At 40.1% G+C, this 18,753-nt stretch overlaps 1 pseudogene; it reads left to right on the forward strand.

Moving 5' to 3' along the window:
- The first annotated feature begins 7,163 nt into the window (after nucleotides 1-7,163).
- On the forward strand, nucleotides 7,164-8,651 carry LOC114686967 (annotated as a pseudogene).
- Nucleotides 8,652-18,753: the final 10,102 nt, after the last annotated feature.

Below are 18,753 nucleotides of genomic sequence, written 5' to 3' on the forward strand. Positions count from 1 at the left end.
GGTCAAACCTGATGTATCTTAATCTGGAACAAATCCATAGCCTCTTGCTTTTTGTGGAAACAAAGCAGAGCCTCATTTCCAAAGCAACATATCCTTAGATCCAAATTTTGAAGTTAAGGTATCTTTAAAATATACATATTGGTTTAACTTAACAGATTTTATGATCAAATTTTTTTTTAGTTAAAAATCTCAAAGACAACACAATCTAGATTTTCTGTGTAATATCCATTTTTATGTGGCTTATTTTTATATTACCTTTACTGTTTTTTAAAGACTTTATTTTTTAAAAACTATCTGTATATATATATATATATATATATATAAAGTCTACATACATATTTACACACATTATAAAGCATTTAAAGTCTTGTTTTATCTGAATCTACACATGAGGTCTCAAGTGCTGAGATTAAAGGTGTGTGCCACCACTGCCTGGTATCTGTTTAATCTAGTGGCTTGTTCTGTTCTCTGATCTTCAGGCAAATTTTATTAGGGTACACAATATATCACCACATGGCCTCAAACCTGCTAAGTGGTTGAACATGACCTTAAGCTCCTGATTCTCCTGATTTCAACCAAATGCTGTATTTAAAAATATTTGCCACCTGTATGAGCCAGGGACGTCAAGGTCATGATAGGAGAACCCATAGAGACAGCTGACTTGAGCTCATGGGAGCTCATTGACTCTGGGCCAACCTTTAGGGAGTCTGCATGGAACCGACTTAGACCCTGTACATGTGACAGTTGTGTAGCTTGGTTTATTTGTAAGGCTTCTAGCAGTGAGATCAGGACTTATCCCTGGTGCTTACCTGGCTTTTGGGAACCTGTTCTTCATGCTGGAATTACTTTGCCCAGCCTTGATGCAGGAGGAGGAGCTCTGTCCTGCCTCAGCTTGATGTGCTGTGGTTTGTTCAAGCCCATGGGAGGCCTCCTGCTTTCTGAATGGAGGAGGAGGAAGAGTGAATGGGGAGGGGTAGATGGGAGGTGGAAGAAGAGGAGGGAGGGGAAACTGTGGTTGGTATGTAAAATAAATGAAAAAAGTGTTAATTAAATAAAGTAAAAACAAAAGATATTTGCCACCAAGTTCAAATGCACTGCATTTAATATCTGTCTTTTGATTAACCAATGAGTCAGAATGGTGTGTCTAAAGAAAGATCTCTTCATATGGCAATTTCAGCCAGTGATTATAATATAGAAATTGTGTGCTGCAGAAGGACAAAATCCCATTTTTATAAAATGTATTCTATGGAGGATGGAGAGATGGCTCAGTGGTTAAAAGCACTGGCTGGCCCTGAGTTTGATTTCCAGCACTCACATGGCAGCTCACAACCATCTGGTTTTTAGGTTCCAAGGGATCTGACACTCTCTTTTGACTTCTGCAGGCATCAGGCATTCAGGCATTCATACAGGCAAAACACCCATATACATAAAGTAAAAATTTTAAAATGTGTTCAATGAATTTGAAGTATAAGGACTGATATTTATATGTAGACAATTATAAAAATATAAGGCAATGTAATTAATTAAATATAATTTTACATTTATGTAATCACAATGTAATTATAGCCAATGATGCATATGATTCATGTACAGATATTTTATTTTTATTGTTTTGTTTTGAAACTGAGTTTTACTGTGCCACTCTATCTGCTGGAACTCACTATATAGACCAGACTGGACTCAGACTCACAGAGATCCACCTGTCCCTGCCTCCTGAGTTCTGAGATTAAAGGCCTGTGTCACCATACTTAGCTATTTTATTTAAAAAAAAACAAGAGATTCTGCTTATCTTTGCCTTTTTTGCCTTTTAATTGTTGTAGAATATTATTTTAAGGTGTGTCACTTTCGTTTATGTTGCATTTGTTTAACTCTGTGAAGCTGTGCTACTGTGCCTGTGTTAAACACCTGATGGTCTAATAAATAACTGAACGGCCAATAGCAAGGCAGGAGAAAGGATAAGTGGGGCTGGCAGATAGAGAGTATATATAGAGAAAAAGAAAAGAGATAGATGAGTGAAGAAAGGCGCTAGGAGCCAGAGAAGAAGGAAGATTCCAGGGATGAGCCACCCAGCTACACTGCAAGCTGAGGAGTAAGAGTAAGATTTACAGAAGTAAGAGAACAGGAAGAGCCCAGAGGCAAAAGGTAGATGGGATTATTAAAATTAAGGAAAGCAGGCTAGAAACTAAGTCAATCTAAGGCCAGGTGTTTATAACTAGAGATAAGCCTCTGTGTGAGATTTATTTGGGAGCTGGGTGGCAGGGCCTTCATATGAGCAAAAATAACAATAATTTGGCATCCAATGTGTGGCTCATATTTCCATAAGGCCTGAGATAGCTGGAAACAAACAAACAAACAAACAAACAAACAAAAATGATGTGACTCCTTTAAGAGGTGCCACTGTTCAGCTGGCAGCACTAAATAAAAACCACAAGCTAAGTAAAAACCACCTATGACAATACAGGTACTGGCTTCCATTGTGGGGCATACATGGGCTGCAAAGAGGGTGCTGAGAGAAATTCAGATAAATAGAGCTTATGCTTTCAGGTGTTTATGCAGAGAGTGGATACAAATGGTGAGGAAGGAAGTTAGCTCAAGTTATTTATGCTAATATAAGATACTAAAAAACAGGAGATGGTGTCAGGACATAAACAACTTGTAAATAGGGTGCCCTTTAAAATGACTGGTTTGTTCCTTTACCCCCTCCTAGGGTTTGGAGGTTTTCTGGTATAAAAGAAGCTTACTGCCTATCAATAAATGAGTTCTTGCTTGACTTGACTCCTCGCTGCGTCTGATTATCTTTGGGTAAGAGGGAGGCTGGGAAATGGACGAGCAGCGTGCACTTGCCTTTCCTCGGTTCTAGGCCACCTCTTCACATGTGACCTAAGTTCCCGGTGGGGCAGATCCCCAAATTCCATAGCTAGTATGGCTGAATGTAGTTTTCAGTCACCAACTTCTGACCAGGGTGATGAGCTTTAGGATTGGCGTTCACAACCAGAGAAGTGGACAGAGCCAGCTGAGAGCCACATGTAGAGAATCCGGGTGTAAGTACATGAAGGGCTTGTAGATCATATTGATCCAAAGCTAGATTGCATTTTGGTTATTTTACCTTCTAGGCATTCCCCAATAGGAATATTAATGCAGAGGGAAGATATGATATTAGAATGGATATTTTTACCAAATAAACCAAATAAAAAATTAAAAACTTATGTGGAAAAAAATCTCTGACTTGATTTGCAAAGGAAAATTGAGACTTCATCAATTAGCAGGAATAGACCCAGCAGAAATTGTCGTACCTTTAACTAAGGAGGACATTGAAAAATTATGGACAGAAAGTGAACCTTGGCAAAAAGCTTGTAGTAATTTTTTGGGAGAAATTAACAGCAAATATCCCAAAAGCGATAGAATTGATCTTATAAAGAGAGCTGATTGGATCTTGCCTCAAATTGTGCAGAAAAAACCCATATCTGGAGTTTGTACATTTTATACAGATGCCAACAAACAAGGAAAGGCAGGTTACAAATCAAAAAATTTAAGTAAAGTGGTTCAAAGTCCTTATAATTCAGTGCAAAAATCAGAATTGTATGCTATTCTGTTGGTATTAATGGATTTTTCAGAACCTCTCAACATAGTAACTGACTCTCAGTATGCTGAAAGAGTAGTATTACATATTGAGACTGCAGAATTTATCCCTGATGCTTCAGAATTAACTTCACTATTCATTCAATTACAAGATACAATCAGGAAAAGGAGTCATCCTTTATATATAACTCACACCCGATCCCATACTGATCTGCCAAGCCCTCTAACACAAGGCAATGATGAGATTGATAAATTATTGATAGGAAATGTTCTGGAGGCCTCAGAATTTCATAAAAAACATCATGTCAATAGTAAAGGTTTAAAAAAGGATTTTTCCATAACCTGGCAACAAGCCAAAGAAATAGTAAAGAAATGTCCTACTTGTTCCTTCTACAATCAAATGCCATTACCAGCAGGATGTAACCCAAAGGGTACTCAGAGGACTGAAATCTGGCAGATGGATGTGTTTCACTTTGCAGAATTTGGAAAATTGAAATATGTACACCGCACCATTGATACTTATTCAGGATTTCAATGGGCAACTGTTTTGAGTTCTGAAAAAGCTGATTCTGTAATCACTCATTTGTTAGAAGTTATGGCCATCATGGGTATACCTGCACAAATTAAATCTGACAATGCTCCATCATATGTCTCTGTTAAAATGAAGCAGTTTTTTGCTTATTATAATATAAACCATATTACAGGTATACCACATAATCCTACAGGTCAAGCAGTTATAGAAAGATTAAACAGAACTCTAAAGGATATGCTAAATAAACAGAAAGGGGTAACAAAACCCCCCAGAAATAGATTACATAATGCTCTATTAACTTTGAATTTTCTCAATGCCAATGAGAAAAGAACAACAACAGCAGAGAGACATTGGATAATAGAAAAAACTACAGAATTAAATCAGCCTATATACTTTAAGGATGTGCTGACCTCAGAATGGAAACCAGGATATGTGTTACATTTGTGACAAGGTTTTGCTTTTGTTTCTACAGGAGAAGATAAGCTGTGGGTACCATCAAAATTGATAAAGGTTCAATTTGAACAAGAGAGACCTCTTAATTAGAGGAGGTGATAGTTCATCAACTAGCATGAACATCCAATTTAAACTAACATACCAGTAACACATGCCTTTTCATTTAATCAGATAATAACTTGCCAAAAAGGAACATCCCCAAAATTAGTCTTGGGAAAAGGTTTTTGTTTTCGTCTTTTAGGAGAATGAAGGTTAAGGAATTTGAAGAACACTGGACAAATGAGACAACTGAAGAAAAGGGACAAATCATCTATCCCAAGAAACAGAGTGAAAATGGCGTATGGTATATCATCTAAAAAGTTTTATGTCGATCCTGCCCAGACTTCCCTTCAGGACCAGAGGTGAGTGTCCTGGCTCAACCTGGACCCCATCCCTGGGCACCAGTCACTCCAGGGAAGACCTGCCCAACTTGGCCCCAGGTTCTGGCCACCAGGCAGGCTCCCTTCTAGCCCCACCGGGAAGAATCCCCTTCTCCAAGACCCCCGGCAGACCATGCAATCTCCATCCTCTGCCCCCACGCCCATCCGCCCGAGACCCCAGCCACTTCCTGAGAGTTAGAGACAGGCCCCCAGCTCCCATCCTGCCCGGACTTCCCTTCTGGACCAGAGAGAGAAAGAGCTCCCATCCTGCCCTGGACTTCCCTTCTGGACCAGAGAGGGCTCCCATCCTGCCCTGGACTTCCCTTCTGGACAAGAGCTCCCATCCTGACCCAGACTTCCCTTCTGGATAAGAGTGCCCATCCTGCCCCAGACTTCCTGTCTAGATAAGAGCTTCCATCCTGCCCTGGAGTTCCCATTTGGACAAAATTGCTCCCATCTGGACAAGAGAGAGGGACTTTCTGAATCTGTCAGCTCTGTCTGAACTATGTGCGCTGATAAGACCAAGAACAAACCACAAGGAGATGGGCAGACATCAAGGAAGAAGTACATACAATAAAATGAAGAGTAATACAGCATCACCAGAACCTAGGCCGCCTCCAACATCTAGATCTGAACATCAAAAATTGGAAGAAGCAGAAGAAAACAGCCTTATGAATAACATCATGAAGAAGGTAGAGGCTTGTGTAGAGGAAAAGACAAAAAAATGGGAAGAATGCTATAGACAACTAGAGGAAAGGGCAAACAAATTAGAAGAAAACAATAAAGTCCTGGAAGAAAACAATAAAGTTCTGAAAGAAAATCATGAAAAATCAATGAAACAAATAAAGGAAACAGTCCAAGACCTGAAAAGGGAAATAGAAAAAATGAAGAAGACACAAACAGAGGGAATGCTGGAAATAGAAAATTTGAGTAAAAGATCGGGAACTTCAGATGCAAGTATAACCAACAGAATGCAAGAGATGGAAGAGAGGATCTCTGGCGTTGAAGATACAGTAGAAGAAATAGATTCATCAGTCGAAGAAAACACTAAAGCCAGCCGGGCGGTGGTGGCGCACGCCTTTAATCCCAGCACTCGGGAGGCAGAGCCAGGCGGATCTCTGTGAGTTCGAGGCCAGTCTGGTCTCCAAAGCGAGTTCCAGGAAAGGCGCAAAGCTACACAGAGAAACCCTGTCTCGAAAAACCAAAAAAAAAAAAAAAAAAAAAAAAAAAAAAGAAAGAAAACACTAAAGCCAACAAAGTCATGAACCAAAATGTTCAAGAAATTTGGGACACCATGAAAAGACCAAACCTACGAATAATAGGGATAGAAGAAGGAGAATACCAACTCAAAGGCACAGAAAATATATTCAACAAAATCATAGAAGAAAACTTTCCCAACTTAAAGAAGGAAATGCCTATGAAGATATGAAGCCTATAGAACACCAAACAGACTAGACCCCCCAAAAAGTCCCCTTGCCACATAATAATTAAACAACTAAATGTACAGAATAAAGAAAGAATATTAAGAGCAGCAAAGGAAAAAGGCCAAGTGACCTATAAAGGCAAATCTATCAGAATAACATCCGATTTCTCAATGGAGACTTTGAAAGCCAGAAGGACCTGGACAGATGTAATGCAGACACTAAGAGACCATGGATGTCAGCCCAGACTAATATACCCAGCAAAACTTTCAATCATCATAGATGGAAGGAACAAGACATTCCAAGACAAAGTCAGATTTAAACAATACTTATCCATAAACCCAGCCCTACAGAAAGCACTAGAAGGAAAATTCCAACTGAAGGAAGTCAGATACACCCTCGAAAACACAGGCAATAAATAAAGCCACAGCAGTAAACCCCAAAGAAGAGAAGTACACACACACACTATCACCAAAAATAACAGGGATGAACAATCACTGGTCATTAATATCCCTTAATATCAATGGACTTAATTCAACCTATAAAAAGACATAGGCTTACAGAATGGATACGAAAGCAGGACCCATCTTTCTGCTGCATACAAGAAACACATCTCAAAATCAAAGACAGACACTACCTAAGAATAAAAGGCTGGGAAAAGACTTTCCAATCAAACGATTTTAAGAAACAAGCAATGGAGCTCGGGAACAGGGTCACGCGCACGTCTCTCCTAAATGCTCTCCAGGGTGTTTGCAGAAACATCTGTTCATTTCCTGCACAGCAACCCAGCTACAAGAAACAAACCATGTCTATCCTCAAGATCCATGCCCGAGAGATCTTTGACTCCCGTGGGAACCCCACTGTTGAGGTTGACCTCTGCACCTCAAAAGGTCTCTTCTGAGCTGCCGTGCCCAGTGGTGCTTCCACAGGCATCTATGAGGCCCTAGAACTCCGTGACAATGATAAGACTCGCTACATGGGGAAGGGTGTCTCAAAGGCTGTTGAGCACATCAATAAAACTATCACACCTGCTCTGGTTAGCAAGAAACTGAGTGTTGTGGAACAAGAGAAGATCGACAAACTCATGATTGAGATGGACGGCACTGAAAATAAATCCAAATTTGGTGCCAACGCCATCCTGGGAGTATCCCTGGCTGTCTGCAAAGCGGGTGCCGCAGAAAAGGGAGTACCCCTTTACCGTCACATCGCCGACTTGGCTGGCAACCCTGAGGTCATCCTGCAGGTTCCAGCTTTCAATGTGATCAACGGCGGTTCTCATGCTGGCAACAAGCTGGCCATGCAGGAGTTCATGATCCTCCCCGTGGGGTCGTCTAGTTTCCGGGAAGCCATGCGCATTGGGGCAGAAGTTTATCACAACTGAAGAATGTCATCAAGGAGAAATACGGGAAGGATGCCACCAATGTGGGTGATGAGGGCGGGTTCGCACCCAACATCCTGGAGAACAAAGAAGTCCTGGAGCTGCTGAAGAACACAATTGGGAAGGCCGGCTACACCAACCAGGTTGTCATCTGCATGGATGTGGCCGCCTCCGAGTTCTTCCGGTCTGGCAAGTACGACCTGGACTTCAAATCTCCTGATGATGCCAGCAGGTACATCACACCTGACCAGCTGGCTGACCTGTATAAGTTTTTCATCTGGGACTATCCAGTGGTGTCCATTGAAGACCCCTTCGACCAGGATGACTGGGAGGCCTGAAAGAAGTTCACAGCCAGTGCAGGCATCCAGGTGGTTGGGGATGATCTCACAGTAACCAACCCTAAGAGGATTGCCAAGGCTGTGAGTGAGAAGTCCTGCAACTGCCTCCTGCTCAAAGTGAACCAGATTGGCTCTGTGACTGAGTCTCTGCAGGCATGTAAGCTGGCCCAGTCCAATGGTTGGGGCGTCATGGTGTCCCATTGCTCTGGGGAGACTGAGGATACTTTCATCGCTGACCTGGTGGTGGGACTCTGCACTGGGCAGATCAAGACCGGTGCCCCATGCCGATCTGAGCTCCTGGCCAAGTACAATCAGATCCTTAGAATCGAGGAAGAGCTGGGCTGCAAGGTCAAGTTTGCCCGCAGGTGCTTCAGGAACCTCCTGGCCAAGTAAAGTGCGTGTGGAGATCCCTGGAGCCACCAGTTGCTTCGATCCTGTCCCTGATGTCAACGAGGCGGCTCAAAGCTGGCCCAGCGCATGTCCCTCCCATGGCACTGCTTCCTTAGACGTCCTTAGACAGTCACACCTGACCACCTTGAGCCTGTTGGAAACCCCAGCCTTGTAATCATGTGATTGGTCTGAATCATTGTTTCTGTCACCTCACTTCCAAGCTAAGTGTCTGGAGCCCACTGTAATCTTTAGGGTGGCCGCAGGTTAAGATCCCTGCCCCAGCAGTTCTACATGCAAAATAAAAGCCTCAGTGACCCATAAAAAAAAAGAAATAAGCAATGTAGCCATCCTGATATCCAACAAAATAGACTTCAAACTAAAATCAACCAAAAGAGATCAAGAAGGGCATTACATACTCATCACAGGAAAGATCCACCAAGATGAAGTTTCAATTCTGAACATTTATGCCTCAAACACAAGGGCGCCCACATATGTAAAAGAAACATTACTAAAGCTTAAACCACATATAAAACCCCACACATTAATAGTAGGAGATCTCAACACACCACTTTCACCACTGGACAGATCTCCCAAATCAAAACTTAACAGAGAAATAAAGGACTTAACTGATGTCATGACCCAAATGGACCTAACAGATATCTACAGAACATTCCATCCTAACAAAAAAGAATATACCTTCTTCTCAGCACCCCATGGAACCTTCTCTAAAATTGACCACATACTTGGCCACAAAGCAAATCTCAACAGATACAAAACAATTGGAATAACTTCCTGTGTTCTATCAGACCACTATGGTTTAAAGTTAGATTTCAACAACAACAAAACCTACAGAAAACCTACAATCTCATGGAAACTGAATAATGCTCAACTGAATCACCAATGGGTTAAGGAGGAAATAAAGAAAGAAATTAAAGACTTCCTAGAGATCAACGAAAATGAAGATACCACATACCCAGACTTATGGGACACTATGAAAGCAGTGCTAAGAGGGAAATTCATAGCACTAAATGCCCACATAAAGAAGCTGGAGAAATCTCACACTAGTGACTTAACAGCACACCTGAAAGCTCTAGAACAAGAAGAAGGAAAGTCTCCCAGGAAGAATAGACACCAGGAAATTATCAAAGTGAGAGGTGAAATCAATAAAATAGAAACTAAGAGAACAATACAAAAAATTAATGAAACAAAGTTGGTTCTTTGAGAAAATCAACAAGATAGACAAGCCCTTATCCAAACTAACCAAAAGACACTCAGAGAGAGAATCCAAATCAACAAAATCAGAAATGAAAAGGGGGACATAACAACATATATTGAGGAAATCCAGAGAATTATCAGGTCATATTTCAAAAACCCCTACTCCACAAAACTGGAAAACCTAAAAGAAATGGACAATTTTCTGGATAGGTACCACATGCCTAAGTTAAATCAAGGCCAGATAAACTATTTAAATAGTCCAATAACCCCTAAGGAAATAGAAACAGTCATTAAAAGTCTCCCAACAAAAAAAGGCCAGGACCAGATGGCTTTAGCGTAGAATTCTACCAGATCTTCAAAGAAGAGTTAATACCAATACTCTCTAAATTGTTCCACACAATAGAAACAGAAGGAACACTACCAAACTCTTTTTATGAGGCTACAATTACCCTGATTCCTAAACCAAACAAGGATACAACAAAGAAAGAGAACTACAGATCGATCTCCCTCATGAACATTGATGCAAAAATACTCAATAAAATACTGGGAAACAGACTCCAAGAACACATCAAAACAATTATCCACCATGATCAAGTAGGCTTCATCCCAGGGATGCAAGGGTGGTTCAACATATGAAAGTCCGTCAATGTAATACACCATATAAACAAACTCTAAGAAAAAAAAAACCACATGATCATCTCACTAGATGCAGAAAAGGCATTTGACAAAATCCAACACCCCTTCATGATAAAAGTCTTGAAGTGATCAGGAATACTGGGAACATACCTAAACATAATAAAGGCAATTTACAGCAAGCCAACAGCCAACATCAAATTAAATGGAGAGAAACTCAAAGCAATTCCACTAAAATCAGGAATGAGGCAAGGCTGTCTGCTCTTCCCATACTTATTCAATATAGTACTTGAAAGTTCTAGCCAGATCAATAAGACAACATAAGGAGATTAAGGGGATACAAATTGGAAAGGAAGAAGTCAAGCTTTCCCTATTTGCAGATGACATGATAGTATACTTGAGTGACCCCAAAGATTCCACCAAGGAACTGATAAAGCTTATAAACACCTTCAGTAACATAGCAGGTTACAAGATCAACTCAAAAAATTCAGTAGCCCTCCTATGTACAATGGACAAAGAAGCTGAGAAGGAAATCAGAGATACATCACTCTTTACAATAGCCACAAATGACATAAAATACCTTGGGGTAACACTAAGCAAGCAAGTGAAGGACCTATATGACAAGAACTTTAAGTCCCTGAAAAAAGAAATTGAAGAAGATGTCAGAAAATGGAAAGATCTCCCATGCTCATGGATAGGCAGGCCCAACATTGTAAAAATGGCAATTTTACCAAAAGCAATCTACAGATTCAATGAAATCCCCTTCAAAATACCAACACAATTCTTCACAGACGTGGAAAGAATAATACTGAACTTCATATGGAAAAACAAAAAACCCAGGATAGCCAAAAGAATCCTGTACAATAAAACAACCTCTGGAGGCATCACGATCCCTGACTTTAAGCTCTACTATAGAGCGACAGTAATAAAAACAGCTTGGTATTGGCATAAAAACCGACATGTGGACCAATGGAATTGAATTGAAGACCCTGAAACCAGCACACCTATGAACATATAATTTTTTGACAAAGAAGCCAAAAGTGTACAATGGAAAAAAGAAAGCATCTTCAACAAATGGTACTGGCATAACTGGATATCAATGTGTAGAAGGCCGCAAATAGATCCATATCTGTCACCGTGCACAAAACTTAAGTCCAAGTGGATCAAGGACCTCAACACAAATCCAGCTACTCTGAACCTGCTAGAAGAGAAAGTAGGAAGTAGTCTTGAATGCATTGGCATAGGAGATCACTTCCTAAATATAACACCAGTAGCACAGACACTGAGAGAAACAATCAATCAGTGGGACCTCTTGAAACTGAGAAGCTTTTGTAGAGCAAAGGATACGGTCAACAAGGCAAAGCGACAGCCTACAGAATGGGAAAAGGTCTTCACCAATCCCACATCTGACAGAGGACTGATATCCAGAATATATAAGGAACTCAAGAAATTAGACATCAAAACGACCAACAGTCCAATTAAGAAATGGGCTATAGAACTAAAGAGAGAATTCTCAACAGAGGAAATTCAAATGGCTGAAAGACATTTAAGGAATTGCTCAACATCCCTAATCATCAGGGAAATGCAAATCAAAACAACTCTGAGATACCACCTTACGCCTGTCAGAATGGCTAAGATCAAAAACACTGAAGATGCCGGGCGGTGGTGGCGCACGCCTTTAATCCCAGCACTCCGGAGGCAGAGGCAGGCGGATCTCTGTGAGTTCGAGGCCAGCTTGGTCTACCAAGTGAGTTCCAGGAAAGGCGCAAAGCTACACAGAGAAACCCTGTCTCGGAAAAAAAAAAAAAAAAAAAACAAACAAACAAACAAACAAACAAAAACACTGAAGATACTTTATGCTAGAGAGGATGTGGAACTAGGGGAACTCTCCTCCACTGCTGGTGGGAATGCAAGCTTGTACAACCACTTTGGAAATCAATATGGCACTTTCTTAGAAAATTGGGAATCAATCTCCCCCAAGATCCAGCTATACCACTCTTGGGCATATACCCAAGAAATGCTCAATCATACCACAAGAGCACTTGCTCAGCTATGTTCATATCAGCACTGTTTGTAATAGCCAAAACCTGGAAACAACCTAGATGCCCTTCAACTGAAGAATGGATAAATAAATTGTGGCATATATACACAATGGAATACTACTCAGCAGAGAAAAACAATGACATCATGAGGTTTGCAGGCAAATGGATGGATCTAGAAAAAATCATCCTGAGTGAGGTAATCCAGACTCAGAAAGACAAATATGGTATGTACTCACTCATAGGAGGATACTAGAGGTGGAACAAGGATGACTGGACTGCTACTCACATCACCAGGGAGGCTACCTAGAAAACAGGACCCCGAGAAAGACACGGGGATTGCCCAATGACGGAGAAATGGCTGAGATCTACATGAACAACCTGGACATGAGTGGGAGTAATGAAGGGCAAGGGTCGAGGGAAAGAGAGCCTGTGGGAGCGGGAGATCCCAGCTGGATCAAGAACAGAGAGGGAGAACAAGGAATAGGAGACCATGGTAAATGAAGACCACATGAGAAAAGGAAGAAACAAAGTGCTAAAGAGGCCCACAGAAATCCACAAGGATACCCCCACAATAGACTGCTGGCAATGGTCGAGAGACAGCCGGAACTGACCTACTCTGGTGATGGGATGGCCAAACACCCTAATAGTCATGCCAGAAACCCCATCCAAGGACTGAGGAATCTGGATGCAGAGATCCACGGCTAGGTCCTGGGTGGAGTGCCGGGAGTCTAATTAGTGAGAAAGAGGAGGGTTTATATGAGCGAGAATTGTTGAAACCAAGGTTGGATAAAGCACAGGGACAAATAGCCAAATAAATGGAAACACATGAAATATGAACCAAAGGCTGAGGGGCCCCCAACTGGATCAGGCTCTCTGAATAGGTGAGACAGTTGATTGGCTTGATCTGTTTGGGAGGCATCTAGGCAGTGGTACCAGGTCCTGTGCTCATTGCATGAGTTGGCTGTTTGAAACCTGGGGCTTATGCAGGTCTGCTTGGCTCAATCTGGGAGGAGGGGACTGGACCTGCCTGGACTGAGTCTACCAGGTCGATCTCAGTCCTCGGGGAGGCTTTGCCCTGGAGGAGGTAGGAATGGGGGTGGGCTGGGGGAAGGGGAGGGGGCAGGAGGGGGAGAACAAGGGATTCCGTGGCTGATATGTAGAACTGAATGGTATTGTAAAATAAAATAAAATTTATAATATATATATATATATATATATATATATGAATAAAAGAAATAGAATGATGCAACTTGGATAATTAAAATAGTTATTTTATGAAAACAGTGCATATTTAAGAAAAATACCTAAATGGCTTGAAGAGTTATATTAATGATTTTTCAGCTTTAGACTACCAACTTTTATCTTGTTTATATAAGTCAGAACATGTGAGTTTGCCTCATATGGGCTTGGAATATCTACTTTGAACCATCCTAAGTAATTTTTGACATGAATATATTGGAAATTAATAAACTGCCTTTCTAAAAATAAAAAAAGTTTTATGTCTTCCTAAATGTTTGTTTCTGCTTTTCTTTAAAGATTTAACACTATTGGTCTTCTAATAGTCCCAGTTCAATTAAAATTTAAAGCTGACTTTGGAGTTGGAGAATGGCTCTCTCCTTCTTTAAACTCAAGCATGTTGTTAAAAGGAAAATGCAAACTCCCTGTATCATGTCAGAAGAAAAGAGACATTTTCTGTAATGGGACAGGAGAAAAGCCAAACTAATTAAGGGAGTATTCTATTACTAATCTTAACTCTTTGATTCTATTCTGATTCTTTAAACTTTTCTTAAAGTATGAATTTTATATCAAAATTTACAAGATTAATATATACATTTTAAACTTTGTTAAGATATGAGTGGTCATACAGAGTACTAACTAATTCTAAAAAGAAAAAATGCTTCAATTAGCTGCATATATAGGTCTTTGTGTTCGAGTCTCTTATCAGTTTTTTGCAGGAAATCACGGCCAAGCCTAACATCAACTGAAGTCTCCAGGAAGAAGATGGGGTCCCACAACAACAACAACACTGCCACGTGGACAATAATAACATCACTAAGCTGACAAACATCATCTACAGACAGCTTTGAACTACAAAGTGCTCAGAGCAATTTTGAGATGACTAGTTGAGATGATCCAGTCTCAAAGACTACTTGAATAAGGATTTGAGATAAACCCTGAACTTTGGCATTATACACAGACTGAATAATGAAGGATATAGTTACCTTTCCTAGAATTTGACAATTAACCTAAAATTTTTCTTTTCAGGATAAACATACCTTCACCCATACCCAGCAGGAAGCAATTTTAAGAATACGACACCCACATTCCCAAAGAGGTCGTGTGGGGTGGGTGGTTTTTTTTGGTCGTTTAATGGGTTTTGGGTCTAGGATAATTTTTGTTGATTAGGGGGGTTGGTTACAAGTTGTTGTCAAGAGTTAGGAAAAGGGCTAAGCAAAGGAGATTAGATTTAAGGTTCTTGTTAGAAAAAAGAGAGAAAGAAAAGAAAAGAAAAATGTAAATACTTTACATTGGATTGGATTGTTTTATATTGTATACAAATTATATATATTGAAATTGGTATTAGAAAATGCTATATGTGTATTTCTAATTGTACTTATACCATTCATTTAACAATGTAATGCAATTTTCTGATCCTTGAATGTTGTTATTACCAACTGTTAGGATATAAAGAAATGAAAGTTAGCAGTTAGACATTATAATAGAACTTGTAGTCATATTAGGTATGTTTTCAATATTGAATAGATATATTTTAGATAGACGGGTTATCTTCAAATTCTTGTCTACAGAATATGGCATTTAAAATGTTTTAATAACTTAGAAAATTTTTCTTTTTTGTCATGACTATGAGACATGTCGGGTCCTGGCAGTACCAATCTACTTTAGAGAAAATATGGGCATTGAAAAAACTGCAATTGGAGTTAACTTTCATTGTGGCAAAAGTTAGCCACTGGACAACAAAGCATCCTCAAATCAACTGCTGACAAACAGTACAGACAGGACACAAAATAAAGGACTACTGATTCTTGCCAAAACAAGTGTGGTTATGGCTTTATCAAAAGGCATCTTCTGAGGCCAGGACAATATGGCACCATCCCTGAAATGGCCTTCACAATCCGGAAAAGGTACAGTGCCCTTTTCTTCGAAGGCAGCTTAATAGGCAGTGGGCTGATGGCTTCTATTGTGCAATGGGACAGCAGCTGAAACAGTTATTCTTGAAGAGTAATTAAGCTCATGCCTCTCAATAGTAGAATGGCATTTAATAGAGGGATGTGGAGAAGATAGGGATGCTGAGATGAAGCCACATACACACATAGCCAAGAAGAATAGACAGCTGAATTAAAAAAACATCAACAATTTCCAGAATTTAAAATCCTGAATCATGACATGACACTAGTGGAATTCAGGTGTTTCTGGTATATAGACTGCTCTCACTCAATGTGAGGTTGAACTGTTGACCTTGTGTACATCCTACTTTACAAATGAGTCTGTCAGATATGCTAAGCCTATAGGCTGAAGATGATGCCCCAACACGTCTCGAGAAACCTCAGATGACTGTCCAGGCAGCTGGCTGTTTCTGTCAACTCACAATTTTTTGGAAGTTGCTTGCATGTACTTTGTGTTTTTATTTTTGTTAGCTAATATTATTTCCTTCTTGGGTCTCTAAGGGAATTGAAGATTAGTTAGTTATAGTTGAAGATTAATTAGGATGGAAAGTGAATTAGATACAATAGGATAGATAATGGAATTATTTTCTCTAAATTTGTCAAATACAAATGAACTAGACATTGTTTAGGTATTTATTACTTGTATATATTGTATATAGTTATTGTACTTTTGTATATAGTTATTCTTATGTTAGTTATAAGCTTTTTCCTTTTTATTAAAATAGAAAAAGGGAAATATGGTGATATTTTATTTGTGTTAAAATGTTATTTGTATGTTAATAAATAAAGTTGCCCAGGGGTCAGAGCTATTAGCAAGCCATAGGAAAGCAGGGCAGTGGTGGTGTACGCTTGTAATCCCAGCACTTGGTAGGCAGAGCTAGGTAAGTCTCTGTGTGTTCAGGGATACAGCCAGTATTGGATACACATGCCTTTAATCTCAATACCAATCATAGAAAACCTGGAGGTCTATACAGACAGGCCATGACGAGGCAGTCATGTGGTTGGGTTTACAACCAATGGGAAGGCAGAACAGAAACACTCTAAAAAGACAGACACACAGGAAGTAGCTCTGGTTTGGAGAAGTAGGACCACCGCAGGAGGAAGGGTAAGGTTTTAGCTCTTAGCTCTGACCTCTTGGCTTTCTTCTTTGCATTGGTTCTGTGTTTCTTTTATAATAAGAAGGTTGTTTACATCTACAGGGGTTCATAACAAGAGATAATGAAGAAAACCAGAGAATGACAAGGACATACTTTCAAAACCTATACTCCACTGAACTGGAAATTCTAAAAGAAATGGATAATTTTCTCCATAGATAAATGAAAATCAGATAAAAAAATTTAAATAGACTTATAATCACTAGTGAAAGAGAAGTCATTACAAGTCTGTCAGCAAAAATAAATAAATAAATAAATAAATAAATAAATAAATAAATAAATTAAAAAAAAAAAAAAAAGCCCAGGACCAGAAGGTTCCAACTCCAACTCAAAATTTGACCAGACATTTTTTTTGTCCTCAAAACTTTTTAATTTTGGGGTGTCATCTTGGAAGAACCATCTTATGACTTACAAGACTGTTTGCTGACAAGTTTTCTACACCAGGAAACATTTCTGGGTGCAGCTTTCCATTCAATTGAATTTGCTCAGAGTATTTGTGTGAATAGGAAGGGCACACAAAACCACATCTTGCTGTCTACAGTTACAGAACAGGGAACCTTGGATAATAAAATGACCACAAACTAAGAAGCCACAGAAGAGAGTGTGACTAGTATTACCTGCTCTCTGGCTACCATTTACAAGATGACTCATCCTTAGTATGCACCCATTGTCTCTATCTCAGGGTTCACAGGGTTCCTGAGGCATGTCAGTAGCTAGGGCTGTGTAATTCCTTGAAAGTCACTCACCATCTGACAGCTTGGGAGTACCTATCCTGAACCACACATGTGCCTTACTTGCTCTGTTCCTGTCCTCTCCCCTTACAGGCTCCATTCTCCTGGTTATTTTCTTGAAAACAAACCATGTTCCCAAGATCTCCAAGGTCCAGCAAAGCTGGTGTGAAACTGTGCAGCTATCTTTATGCTTCCTGCAGAAATTAGTGCTCTCCCTGTCCTCACAGCAATAGCTTCCATTTCTCATTGGCACCCATACTCTCTATGCTGCAGGGCATAGGAGACATCTCATCCTGAGTTATGGAAGATAGATATGGCATCACCTGTAAAAGTAAGAAGGGCAATTATCTGCAGTCTCTGAGGTTTAAGAGCACAGTCCAGGGGGGGACATGCTATAGAGAAGACCCCAGGTAAAGACATGGAAGGACATGATATAGAGAAGACCCCAGGTAAATACCTGGGAGGGTTGAGAATGGCATTGTCCTGCAGTGTGTTCAGCTGTGTCAGGGCTGTGGGCCGTCTTGGGGACTTTCTTGAGGAAGGAGGCAGGACAGAACACATAGGAGAAATGGCATGGGGGTACTTCACAAAACTAGTGTCACCCAAGGGTGCTGGAGGAGACAGAGAAGCTTTTCAGAGGGTGAAAACTGTTGGGGGTAGGGCTGCAGGCAGGAGGACTCCAAAAGTTGTCCCCATAGTTTTCTATACTGGTTCCTGGAAGAGAATATGATGGGATAGCACACTTTGCAACTGTGTTATGTTGTAGGCTGAAGAGTTTGTGTTGTGAATCTTATATATACATGAAAGAATTTTCTCTTGTGGGTGGCATCAGAAATTAGAACAGACTAAGTGGAACAAGAACTTAAGGTGTCACTTCTAGATTTGAAGATGCGTGAAGCCACATGTAAAGAGAGAGTAGTCCCTTAGCTAAGTAAGAAAATGAAGACCTCAGTCCCATATTGACCAGACTTTCAAAGAAGAGTTAACACCAATATTCCTCAAAGGATTTTACAATATACAAACAGAAGGAACATTAACCAATTCATTTTATGAAGCCACAGTTACCCTGATGACCAAAGCACATAAAGACTCAATAAAGAAAGAGAATTACAGACCAATTTCCCTTATGAACATAGATATAAAAAATAGTAAATAAAATAATTGCAAACAGAATCCAAGAACACATCAAAAATATCATCCACCATGATCAAGTAGATTTCATCCCAGAGATGCAGGGATGGTTTATCATATAAATGTTAGTAAATGTAATCCACCATATAAAC

Source organism: Peromyscus leucopus, chromosome 17, assembly GCF_004664715.2.
Source record: "Peromyscus leucopus breed LL Stock chromosome 17, UCI_PerLeu_2.1, whole genome shotgun sequence".
Lineage (NCBI taxonomy): Eukaryota > Metazoa > Chordata > Mammalia > Rodentia > Cricetidae > Peromyscus > Peromyscus leucopus.